Source organism: Coenobita brevimanus, chromosome 29, assembly GCF_032717465.1.
Source record: "Coenobita brevimanus isolate Jiangsu-jjx chromosome 29, ASM3271746v2, whole genome shotgun sequence".
Taxonomy (NCBI): Eukaryota; Metazoa; Arthropoda; class Malacostraca; order Decapoda; family Coenobitidae; genus Coenobita; species Coenobita brevimanus.
The window spans coordinates 31,892,756-31,904,807 of NC_136982.1; positions in this window are offsets into that span (position 1 = coordinate 31,892,756).

Consider the following 12,052-nt stretch of genomic DNA (forward strand, 5'->3'; position numbering starts at 1 on the left):
AAAACCAAGATTATCAAAACTGTGTAAGTGTGGTTAGAATAAGTATAAATGTCATCATTGTACTGAAGGGCCAGAAAAGAGTCTGTACCGTAACCAACAGCAACAAGGTGCACACAGAGTGCAATACCAGCTCCAACAGTCGACCCTATTACCTTAACATTTGGTCGAGTCTTTTCATAATTTCTATCCTTGCCAATTGCTTAACTCTTAGATGCTCTACCTGGATCGAAAGTGTTTAAGTTGACCTTGGCTTGACGTTGACCTTTGACCTAATATTCTCTAGAATCCCTTCATCCTTGGCTGATCCTAATCCCTTTCTTAAAGTTTGATCTTAATCCATCCATCATCATCATCCAATCCTACATTGCCCTATGAGGAGCGTAGGAACCCGGGACTAGGCAGTTGATCCCGACATTTAAGATGAGAGTGACCGGCCTCACTCATCCCTGAGTGGCAATCAACCCCAACCATCCCTTGGATATAAACCTTCACCGGCTTAATCCGATTGGAGTGCAATAATCACCCACTAAACCACCAGGCGCCAAAATATGGTTATATGGTTACCACCCAGCTTAGTAAATGGTTTCCTGGTGTACAGGAAACCATTTGGCTTGTCACTCGGTGTAGAGTCACCCATAATCGAATCATTATGATATGAGTTTACGAACAAGATTTAACTACATCGTGTGACCTCGACATTTGTCCGATTGTCCTCAAATTTAATCCTTTCATCCTTTCCTCGCTCTCATCCATTGGTCTAAATCGAATAAAGACTAACTGAATTTATCTTGCTTTTAACCATAGGTCTATGGCCTTATTATGTCCAAATTTAGTCATGTGATCCTGCGATGGCTCTCGATTATTAATCCACGTCTTTGCAATTCCATTCATTATTGTTTTTTATATAATCTTGCAATGTACAGACTGATAAGTACAAACAAACCAAACCAAACAAACTAACCCCTATCACTACGCGCGCGCGGACGTAATAACAGTTGGAAAATTGGTTTGCACAATATATCATACGTGACTGTTTATTATATCAGGCTATCTGAGTTATAGGAGGAATTATAATTTAATTGATAAAAATTTAATAAAACGATGCTGTGATCAGGTTAATGAGGGATATTTCTCGTTGGTTCATTATACGTTTAGTCTCTCTCTCTCTCTCTCTCTCTCTCTCTCTCTCTCTCTCTCACACACACACACACACACACACACACACACACACACACACACACACACACACACACACACACACACACACAAAGAAAAACATTCCCCCTTTCATTTACCGTGCACACATTTGTGCTCATACCGTCACGTGCACAAACCCACACACATGCACGCGCAAAACTCCTCTCTCTCTCTCTCTCACTCACACTCACACACACACACACACACACACACACACACACACACACAGCATTAACCGATATTTATGCATAATACAAAAAAAAAAAAATCCAAATCACCATCTTTTTTTCACTCCATCATTTTTCCCTTTGATATGGATGGATCATGGAACTATTTTTTCTCCCTCTTTTTTTGTTCAGTATGGGAGTACAAGGGAGATATAATTTTTGGTGTTTTTTTGTTTTATTAAAGGCGAGGCACAGAGGTGAACTGCAGGCCGGGGGATGATCAATACGGACCCCCTCACCCCTCACCCCACCCCTTACCCCTTACCCCACCCCTCACCACTCACCCCGTAGCTCATCACATCACTCACCCCTCACCCCTTTCACACTGCTCACCTCTTATTACACCCCTCAGTTCTCATGGCACCCCTAACCCCAGCCCTCACCTCTAATGCCGTCCTTCATCTCTCGCACCACTCCTCTCCCAGCCCTTCCCCTTTTGCCCCACCCCATCCCTCACGCCTCACCCCACCTTTCTCCACGACTCTCACTCCACCCTTCATTCCTTAATTCCTAAAGCCCCTCACCCTTCACCTCTCATCCCTCACCCCTCCCCTTCTTCATCCTGCATCTCTCACTCCACCCCTCACCCTGCCCCTCACCCCTCCTCTCACCCCATACCCCTTCCCTCACCCTGCCCCTCACCCCTCCTCTTACTCCATACCCTTCCCCTTACCTCTTTCCCTGCCTCCCACCTCACACCCCTCATGCCACTCCTCATCACTCATGCCACTCCTTACGTCTCACCCCATCCCTCACTTCTCACGTCACCTCTCACCCTTCACCCTTCCCCTTTCATACCTCACCTCTCTTTCTTCACCCCTTTCCTTTCATCCTTTTTATCTCCTCTCACCTCCAAACCCACCCAGACTTTCTATCAATCTCTGTCCTTTCACTCCGATTCTCACCTCACCTGCCACACCTAAGCTCACGCCTCTCATCCTTTTACACCCCTCCACTTAATTCTTAACCCCACCCCACTCACCTCCCCACGCCCTTTTCACCCCATCCTTCTTCATCCTCTTTTCGCCTTACATCTCACCCCATTTCTCATCCCTCTCCTCTCACCCCTGCCCTCTCATCTCTTTTCTCTCACTCACCCCGAACCCCTCGTCTCTCAACCTGTCTCTCACCCCTCACCTCTTACTCCTATCCCTACTCCACTTCACCTCTTGTGTGTGACCTTACCCGACCTCATCTCTCCACATGCCTTTCACATCACTCCTCTCACATCTCAGCTGTCTCATCCCATCCCTCTTATCTCTCACTCCACTCACCACTTGCCCCAGTCCCCACTAACCCCACTCACGTCTTTCCCCGCCAAGTCCTCTTCACTTCACCATACCTCTTTCCTCTCGCCCGGCTCCTCTTACCTCTCCCATCTCGCCTTTCCACATCCCCTGTATCCCACTTCCCACATCTGACCACCTCCCCCTCACCCCGTCTCTCACCCTTCGCCTTTCTCCTTCTCTTATCCAACCTCTCATCCCACACCATTACTTTCACCGTAGTCCTCTCATTCCTCTCACCCCTCCTCATATCCCCAACCCCATGCGGCTCCATTTCTTAACATCCCTTTCACCTCAGCACTGTCATCTCATCCCTCACGTCTCATTTCTCACCCCGGTTCTCCTTTCCCTCATCTTTCACCCCTCACCCCTTCCTTCTCAAATTTTACGCCTCTTCTCTCACCCAGCCCCTCTCAGTCCCACCTCTGCCCCCAGTTCCACTCAACCTCTCCTTCCGCACCCCTTCCCGCCCCTCTCGTTCCTCATCACCCCCCCCCCTCTCACTTTTTGGCTCTCATTTTCCTCTCCCCTAACTCCTCCCCTCAACGCATCCCTCTTTTCTCAATCATCAGCTCTCTCACTTCACCCTTTTCAACCTTACTCTTCCCCCTCATCTCTCACCCCTCATCCTTTGCCCTCACCCCTACCCCATCAGTCCATTCTTCATGCTACTTACCTCCCACATCTTACCCCCATCCCTCACCCCTCACCTCTTATCCCTCATCCCTCACTCCTCATCTTCCATTCCTCAGCCCTCACCCCTTCTATCCCCTCATTTCTCACTCTTCCCCTCACCCTCACTTTTCACATCTTACTCGGCTCCCCTGTCCACTTATTCCTCATCCCTCACTTTCATTCCACTTCTCTTACTCCTTAGTAGGGGGGAGGGGGGAGCAGAGAGCCTTGCCACTTTTCTATCTTTGTCCTTAACTGATAGAATAGTTTTGTTAGTTTCAACTTTCCCCTTACCAAACAGCCACGAAATTACCAACAGGTCTGTTGCTGTTTGCTTTCCGCTTTACTCCTTTGTACTCTTTTCCCTTTCCCCTCACCTCTCATCCCTCTCCAATTACTGTATCCCCTCACTGCTCACATAGCCCCCACACGCGTCATCTCTCACTCCTCATTTCTTCAGTATCACTTCTCACCCCTCACTTCACCCCTCATTTCGCTGCTTCTCATCCCATTTTACTTCACCCATCGCTCTCTTTCCTTTCACATCTCTCCTTTCAGTCCTCGTTCTTCACCCCTCTCTTCCCCCTGTTCACAGCCCTCTAATTTCAGGCTTTCGACCACATCTCTTCACTCATTTCATCCATCTCACCTCTCATCCTTCTACGCTTCTACCCATCTCACCTCACTTCTGTCACCTCTCGCACTCTTCACCCCTCCCTTTCATCACTGTCACTCCTCTAATCTCTCTCACCTCCCACCCCTTTCAATTTACGTTTTCACCTTTCTCACTTTTCGCCTCCCCTTTCGCCATTGTCATTCCTATCATCCCACCCCCTCGCCCCAACTGTGTCATCACCCTCTTTTCGTCCCCTACCTGTCTCCTGTCACTCCTTACTCCTCTTGCCACTCTCCTCTACGTTGTCAGGCCTTCATTTACACCTTTCATCCTCTTCATCTCACCCATTCCATCCCTCATCTCTTTCATTTCTCCTTTGTCATCTCTCACATTCCCTCTGTAACGGTTATTGTATATATAAATATATATAAAATTTATATATGAATATATATATAATATATATATAAATATAATACAGTATATATACATATTCAAGAATATGTGAATGTAATATTACACACACACACACACACACACACACACACACACACATATATATATATATATATATATATATATATATATATATATATTTGTGTGTGTGTGTGTGTCAGTTACTCTCTCTCTCTCTCTCTTTCCCGCCCTCTCTCTCCCCCCGTCTGTTCACAACTATATATCTATCCGTCTGTCTGTCTACAGTATGTCTGTCTCTGTCATTCTGTCTTTCTTATATTTTTATATCTGTTTCTGCCTATCTGTCTATCTATCTATATCTATCTATCTATCAATCTGTCTGTATATCTGTCAGTCTGTCTATCTATCTATCTATATGTGTACATATTTGTGATAAAGACAAGCTGTGTATGTGTGTGTTTGTCTGTGCGTTTGTTCGTTTTTTTATTTTTTATTACGAGGACGGTAATATATACAGTATATCGACCTGATTCATAATTCTTTCTGCATTAGGTTGAGGTAAGTCGAGGGAGCTTAAAAAAAAAAAAAATGGCTATAGCGTACAACGCGACGGTGCGAAATCGTCGGAAATCGCGACATGCGAGAATGTCTGTCAGTGCGTTTGTTCGTTTCTTTCACGAGAACGGTAATACAGAGCCACCAAATTCTTTTTGCACTAGGTCGAGGTAAGTCCATTGAGTGTCAAAAATACCAAGCAAAAATTTCAAAGATCGCGCGCGGCGCGACGGCGCGAAATCGCGACATGTGGAAATATGCAAATACAGTATAATATCTTCGACTTTTTGGTCAGAATTTGTCGTTGTGGGCTCAGTAGCAGTATGGAAACAAAAGTATTTGCAAACATTTTATGATGAAAAGGTTATTAGTCACGCCAGTTTTTTGCGGGCAAGAAATGGTATATATATATATATATATATCATCATCATCATCAGCCGTTTGAGTATCCACTGCAGGACCGGCCTATCCCTACCGAAGTCGGGACGTTACAGCCAATGTATCTCTACCAAGTGGCTTAGGCTGTCTGGTACGAGTAGAGATTGTATGTAGGGTGAGAAGTGCTTGTAAGTGTATTGTAGTGTTGGAGTGGCTTTGAATGTGTGTGTAGTCTGTGAACCAAGTGTAATCGGCCCGCGAAGCCGACTGGGTGCAAGCATACTTTATAGTAAGCGACACTGGTTCAACCACAGCACCCCTTGTGTCCGCCAATGCAGTACGTGGCCGGGTGAACACTCTCAAAGTTTATTACCCTGGCGGGGCGCGAACCCTGGTCCATCCGTGCACGAGACGCACACTCTATCACTGTACCACAGAGGCTCTCTATATATATATATATATATATATATATATATATATATATATATATATATATATATATCATCATCATCATCATCATCATCATCATCAGCCGTTGAGGTCCACTGCAGGACCGGCCTATCTCTCTCTCTCTCTCTCTGTCTATAGATATAGATATATATATATATATATATATATATATATATATATATATATATATATATATATATATATCACACACACACACACACACACACACACACACACACACACACACACACGTACGACTCTGGACATAAACTAAACATCCTGTTCTGTAAGATTCAGTAGTCATTCAGTGTACCACACACAACCACATCTCACCACGTCGGCGGTACCACTCACTGTCCATACTGAATACATGCCTGGCGTGTCTCATTCAGGACTGGTGTTATGGTATTAGCTGGAGTGTTTTTACGGCTTATTGGTTGGTCTTATGTTAGGTCAGTGAAATCATTTTTAATGTAAAATTCATAAACTGTTCCCTGCTCCAACCAGAAATCGAATTCACGTCCAGCAGGACAGCAGACCACCTCTCGACCGACTCAGTCACTACTCTTCTCAGATACAGCCAAACTATACCAAAAGTACTGGTAGACTTCAGTGACACCGTGCCCAGAGTTTCACCTTGATCCTTAATCTTGACCTTTGATCGATCTGCTTCAAAGTCATTTCACTTCATGTCATCTCAACAAAGAATGTATGTGTCATGTCTGATCCAGATAGCATCAGACATTCATGAAATAACGCCGCACTCTTAACTATGAACTTGCACGAGATCTGGTTCTTTGATCAGCCTGCAACAAATTCGAATCATTTCTTCATAGGCTCACATGCCGTGCGTGTACAAATTCGATCTAAGTAGAATCAGGCATTCGTGAGATATTTTAATACAAACACACAGATGTATACTGTAGAAACGAACCCAGTCTCAATAACTACGCCATCGGCATCTCTCAAAAACAGTAGTGGCTAAAGGTGAAGTATCTCTCTGAGGCCAGAAGATAGTGACGATTCACAGGATTCTGTGACTGGGTTCGTTCTCTTCACATTATATACCAGCGACATCGACATGGGTCTAGACAACCTTAGAGCAGGGTTGGGTCCAAGTACAGGCTACTGTACTTAAGTCCAAGTACCCGGAAATTTTTCAAGTACAAGTACAGCCTTTTTCCAATTTACTTAAGTCCAAGTCCAAGTACATGTCATTATACTTAAGTATAAGTACAAGTACTTGATACCATACAAAATTGCTCCTGTTTCGAAGAAGGAAATTAAATGATCGTCACATTCTAAAGGTTAAGTTAATAAGGTAGAAAGTAGCGTATTAGAATATAAGTATATTTTATTACTCAAACCATTTCTTCTATGACAGAATATTAAGTCTACTTAAGAATACATTTATAAAGTCCAATAGAATAAATAAATTTTTGTTAAATATACAGTAATGTACTTGATTGTACTTGAAAGTACTTGGTATTTTTTCAAGTACTTAGGGTCTAAGTACAAGTACAAGTACAAGTTCAACCAAAATTTTAAACTCCAAGTACAAGTACAAATACACGAAAAACTGTACTTAAGTCCAAGTACAAGTACTGTACTTGGACCCAACCCTGCCTTAGAGGATAGATCAAGACTTGTAGCTGTTGTAATAGCGGTTGGTGGTGTTATTTTATCACCTGGCAACAGTATCAGATTACAGTAGGACCTATTTAGAAAAAATAAATGGACATTAAAATTGAAACTGTAATTTAATATAGCAAATGTTAAGTTCAGCGAATCGGGGGAAAAATCAGGGTAGTAAGTCGCGTTAAAGATTTAGAAGTGACACTATCAAACTACGTCAAGTTCACGCAGCAGTATATTTAATCCGCCAAGGCAGCGCGTTGAATGCTGGAATACATCAACAAAAACTTTACGTCTGTTGCTGAAGAATCCTCAGCGCATACAAGAGCCTGATACGGTCATACACGGTATATGCAGTACAGATGTACACCACTTAGTTACATATTGACAGCCAAATATATATCTGTACACCTCAGAGCAAAAAAGTCAAAGCTTTCCCTTCGTAATCAGTTTTATGATGAGAGACTTAAATAGGTTAAAGACAAGCTAATAAATAAATAAATAAATAAATAACTGAAGGGTATGACAGTGTCGATATTGCAAAATTTTGTTTCCTCTGCCACATACATGCCAACAAGCTGGAATACCTTTGAATTTAAATGATTTGGAGTTAACGTGTAGACTAGAGTAGTTTTTCATCAGTCAGTGATGTGATCGATGTGTTAAACATATTAGCCGAAAATGTGTTGAAATATGCCACCAAAAATATATTAAAAACATGTCAGATCGTCATTCGTTAGCAGTTAGCGTAACTAGAATGTAGAGTACACATGCACTATACTCTTTTTTTTTTTTTTTTTTTTTTAATCGAGGCGAAGATGCACTTCACAGGTTGGTGATGATTGGCTGAATGCAACATTACTTCATGATCTCTTTACTCGTTAACATCATTAATTGACATAACATATATCTGAGGGGGAGATTTGAGTTAGTAAATAAGCTATTTGAACATGTTGCTTTCAGCCAGTCACTAATCTGTCAAGTGCATCTTCGCATCATCTCCTCAGTAAAAACAAAATAATAATAATAATAAGTATACCATGTGTAATCAGTGTCACACAAAATGTAAGTGGATATAACGAAGGAAAAGCATGCGTACATATATATATATATATATTATGTGTGTGTGTATATATCTATATCTATATATAAATTTATATACAAATTTATATATATATATATAAATATATATATATATATATATATATATATCTATATCTGTCTGTCTATCTATCTATCTATCAGTAAATATATATATATATATATATATATCCTAATGAAATTCTTTAAAAAGTAAAACTTATGATTGAAATAATAAAAGTAAAGCACAGTTTTATCACTGTATTACCTCCGCCAAGGAGGTTTTGTTTTTCCCTACATTGGTTTGTCTGTCTCTCCGTTAGCGAGTTAAGTCAAACAGTTATGAACGCTTTTTTCTTTTTTCTTTCATTTTGTGGAGGGGTAGGCCATGGGCCAAGAAATAATAAATTTGGGCCGGATCCGGATCCGGAGTATCCGCACAATATCTCCTGAATTTGTCAATGATTATCAATGAAAGTTTGTAGAAAGGCGGGCAATTGACCAAGAAAGAATTAAATTTGGAGGCTGATCCGGTTCCGGATCCTATATCCATGGATCCGGATTCAGATCCTTTATAATGGCTTTGGCGGACTTATGCGCTCTCTGAGTGTTATTTAGTTTCATATTATTAGTATCATCATTTTCAGTACTACTTCCTAGTAATTTCACAGATTTTCCTTGAGGTATTGTACAGTAATCCTTTTCCCCTTCGCTTTGCCTTCACTGTCCCTACCCTGCCTCTTACTACTTTCCCTTTTGTACAACTTTTCATATTTGTCACTCGCCCTCTTCTTTCCTTTTTACCATTTTCTCTTTATAGTTCTCTCTCTCTCTCTCTCTCTCTCTCTCTCTCTCTGGGTTCTCCATTAAACTGCTCTCTATCCGCTCTCTTACGATCCGCTCTCTTTCATCTCTCTCTCTCTCTCTCTCTGGGTTCTCCATTAAACTGCTCTCTTACGATCCGCTCTCTTTCCTCTCTCTCTCTCTCTCTCTCATCCCATCCTTTTCTCAATGTTCTCCTTATTGTGTGCGTGTGCTCGTGTGCGTGTGTTCATCCTTACAGGTATATGCTTCCAAATGCGTGCGCGCATGTGCGCGTATGGAAAGCTTTGTGTGCGTATATGTGAGTGCATGCGTGTATGTGTACGTGCATGAGTGCGAAGGTGCATATTATTGTGTGTGTGTGTGTGTGTGTGTGTGTGTGTGTGTGCGTGTGCGCGTGCGCGCGCGGAGCGTGTGAATGTGTATGTGTGTGTGTGCGCGCGCATGCGTGCGTGCCTGTGTGTGAGGGGGTACCTTCGCGTCATGCACGTGCGAAGGTGTGTGTGTGTGTGTGTGTGTGTGTGTGTGTGTGTGTGTGTGTGAGACCTCTGACCTCTCACCAAAGAGTAGTGCGTGTGAGATGTAGTCAAGCAGGAAAGATGGAGTGAAACATCACAATATTCCAGTGATACTCTAAATACTCGTCTGCTCTGTAAATCATTCACTTTATCTTGGCGGAGGTTTTCTTCGTTTTGTAGCTTATTTCATGCAGCTCAGTGGCTTTAGACACTATTGCTACAGCTCTACACAATTACCATAGCATTTCTGCTATCGTTTGCCCACTCACCTTGGATGATGCAATTCCCCCTTCCCACCACATTTCTCAAAGCTCATTGACAGAATAGGACAATACTGCGGCTCGGCACCCTTTCTCTAATACTTCTTCGTGACTAGCACCACATTATGGCAGCGTAAGTCAGAGTACAGAATATTGCTCACCATCCTTTGCATAGCACTTCTTTGTGAACACAGTCGTATTCAAGTGTTCTCTTATTACATTTATGAATTCATATTGGAGAAGTGGCAGTTTCAGGCCAGTTAAAGTAGACGAAGTGTAGTCGCTGAAGGTAACTGCCGAACTGCATAACTTTAGCCATATGAATGCCAAAATATTCCCAGCTAATTAAAATCGCTTGCTTGTAGACTGAATGAAACCCTGAAGCCTGAACATCGTAGCCAAAGGGTTAACTGACAGTAGGGAGTGTAGATGAGTGGCAATGAACTGGCAGTAGGGAGTGTAGATGAGTGGCAATGAACTGGCAGTAGGAGGTGTAGATGAGTGGTAATGAACTGGCAGCAGGGAGTGTAGATGAGTGGTAATGAACTGGCAGTAGGGAGTGTAGATGAGTAGTAATGAACTGACAGTAGGGAATGTAGATGAGTGGTAATGAACTGACAGTAGGGAGTCTAGATGAGTGGTAATGAACTGACAGTAGGGAGTGAAGATGAGTGGTAATGAACTGACAGTAGGGAGTGGTAATGGAGGGTCTGATGTGTGGCAGCAGGTAGGTAAATGAACCAGGATAGAATTAATGGTAATTAGGTTTGGTTTTCACAACATGATGTGGTGACCTACAGTATTTCCTCAGTTGCTTTCCTCCTCCACCTCCTCCTCCTCCTGTTCCTCCGCCTCCTCTTCCTCCTCCTCCTCATCATCATTATCATCGTCATCCTCCTCCTCCTTCTCCTCCTCCTCCTCCTCCATCATCATCATCATTATCATCATCATCACTACTCCTCCTCCTCCTCCTCCTCATCATCATCATCATCATCAGTATCATCATCATCATCATCACTCCTCCTCCTCCTCCTCCTCCTCCTGCTCATCATCGTCATCATCATCATCATCATCATCATCATCATCATCACTCCTCCTCCTCCTCCTTCTCCTTCTCCTGATTCTTGTCTTCTTCTTCCTCTTCTAATATTTTCTCTCAGACGTATTTCATCATCATCAGTTCACTTCAAACTTGATACAAATTTTCGTTGTGCAAACATTGGCAGACACGCTCGTTTTTTCTATTTAATTGTTTATTGTCGCCCTCCTTTACCAAGGCGGAATGATAATGTTTTTGCCTGCCTCTGTGTGTGTGTGTGTGTGTGTGTGTGTGTGTGTGTGTGTGTGTGTGTGTGTGTGTGTGTGTGTGTTTTACCATCGTATCTCATGAACGGCTTGAGCTATCAACATGAACCTTCAGTGTATCAATATATGGCGAAAATTTTGGCCAAGTTCGATAATGGGGACTCTGGGTCAAGGTCAAGGTCAGCAGAATGGCTGCCAAAGTTCAACTAGTTTCTGTCGCCTGTCTTTAGCACCATTATATCTCATGAACGACTTGAACTATGAACATGAAACCTTCGGGGTATCAAGATATGGCCAAAATCTTCCGCCCCCCCCCCCAGGGAGGGCCGCAGCTCCGCGGCCCCCCGGTCCTTCAGGGGGTGGCACCCCCGGTCCCCTCCAGGGGGGCCCACCTCCGGGCATGGCCCTGCCCCCGTCCCTCCCGGGGGGCACCGCCCCCCGGCCTCCCCCGGTCTCCCTGGAGGGGGCGTGCTTGCAACTTGGCCAACAGTATATTCTGGGGGGCGATTAGCATTCGACTCCCGAATGTTTTTTTTTTTCATATATTTTATTGACTGATTTTTGCAGCACCCACATGGCGGCCAAATACAGAATTTGTCCCTAACTATGCCACTCCCTCCCTCCGCCACTCACT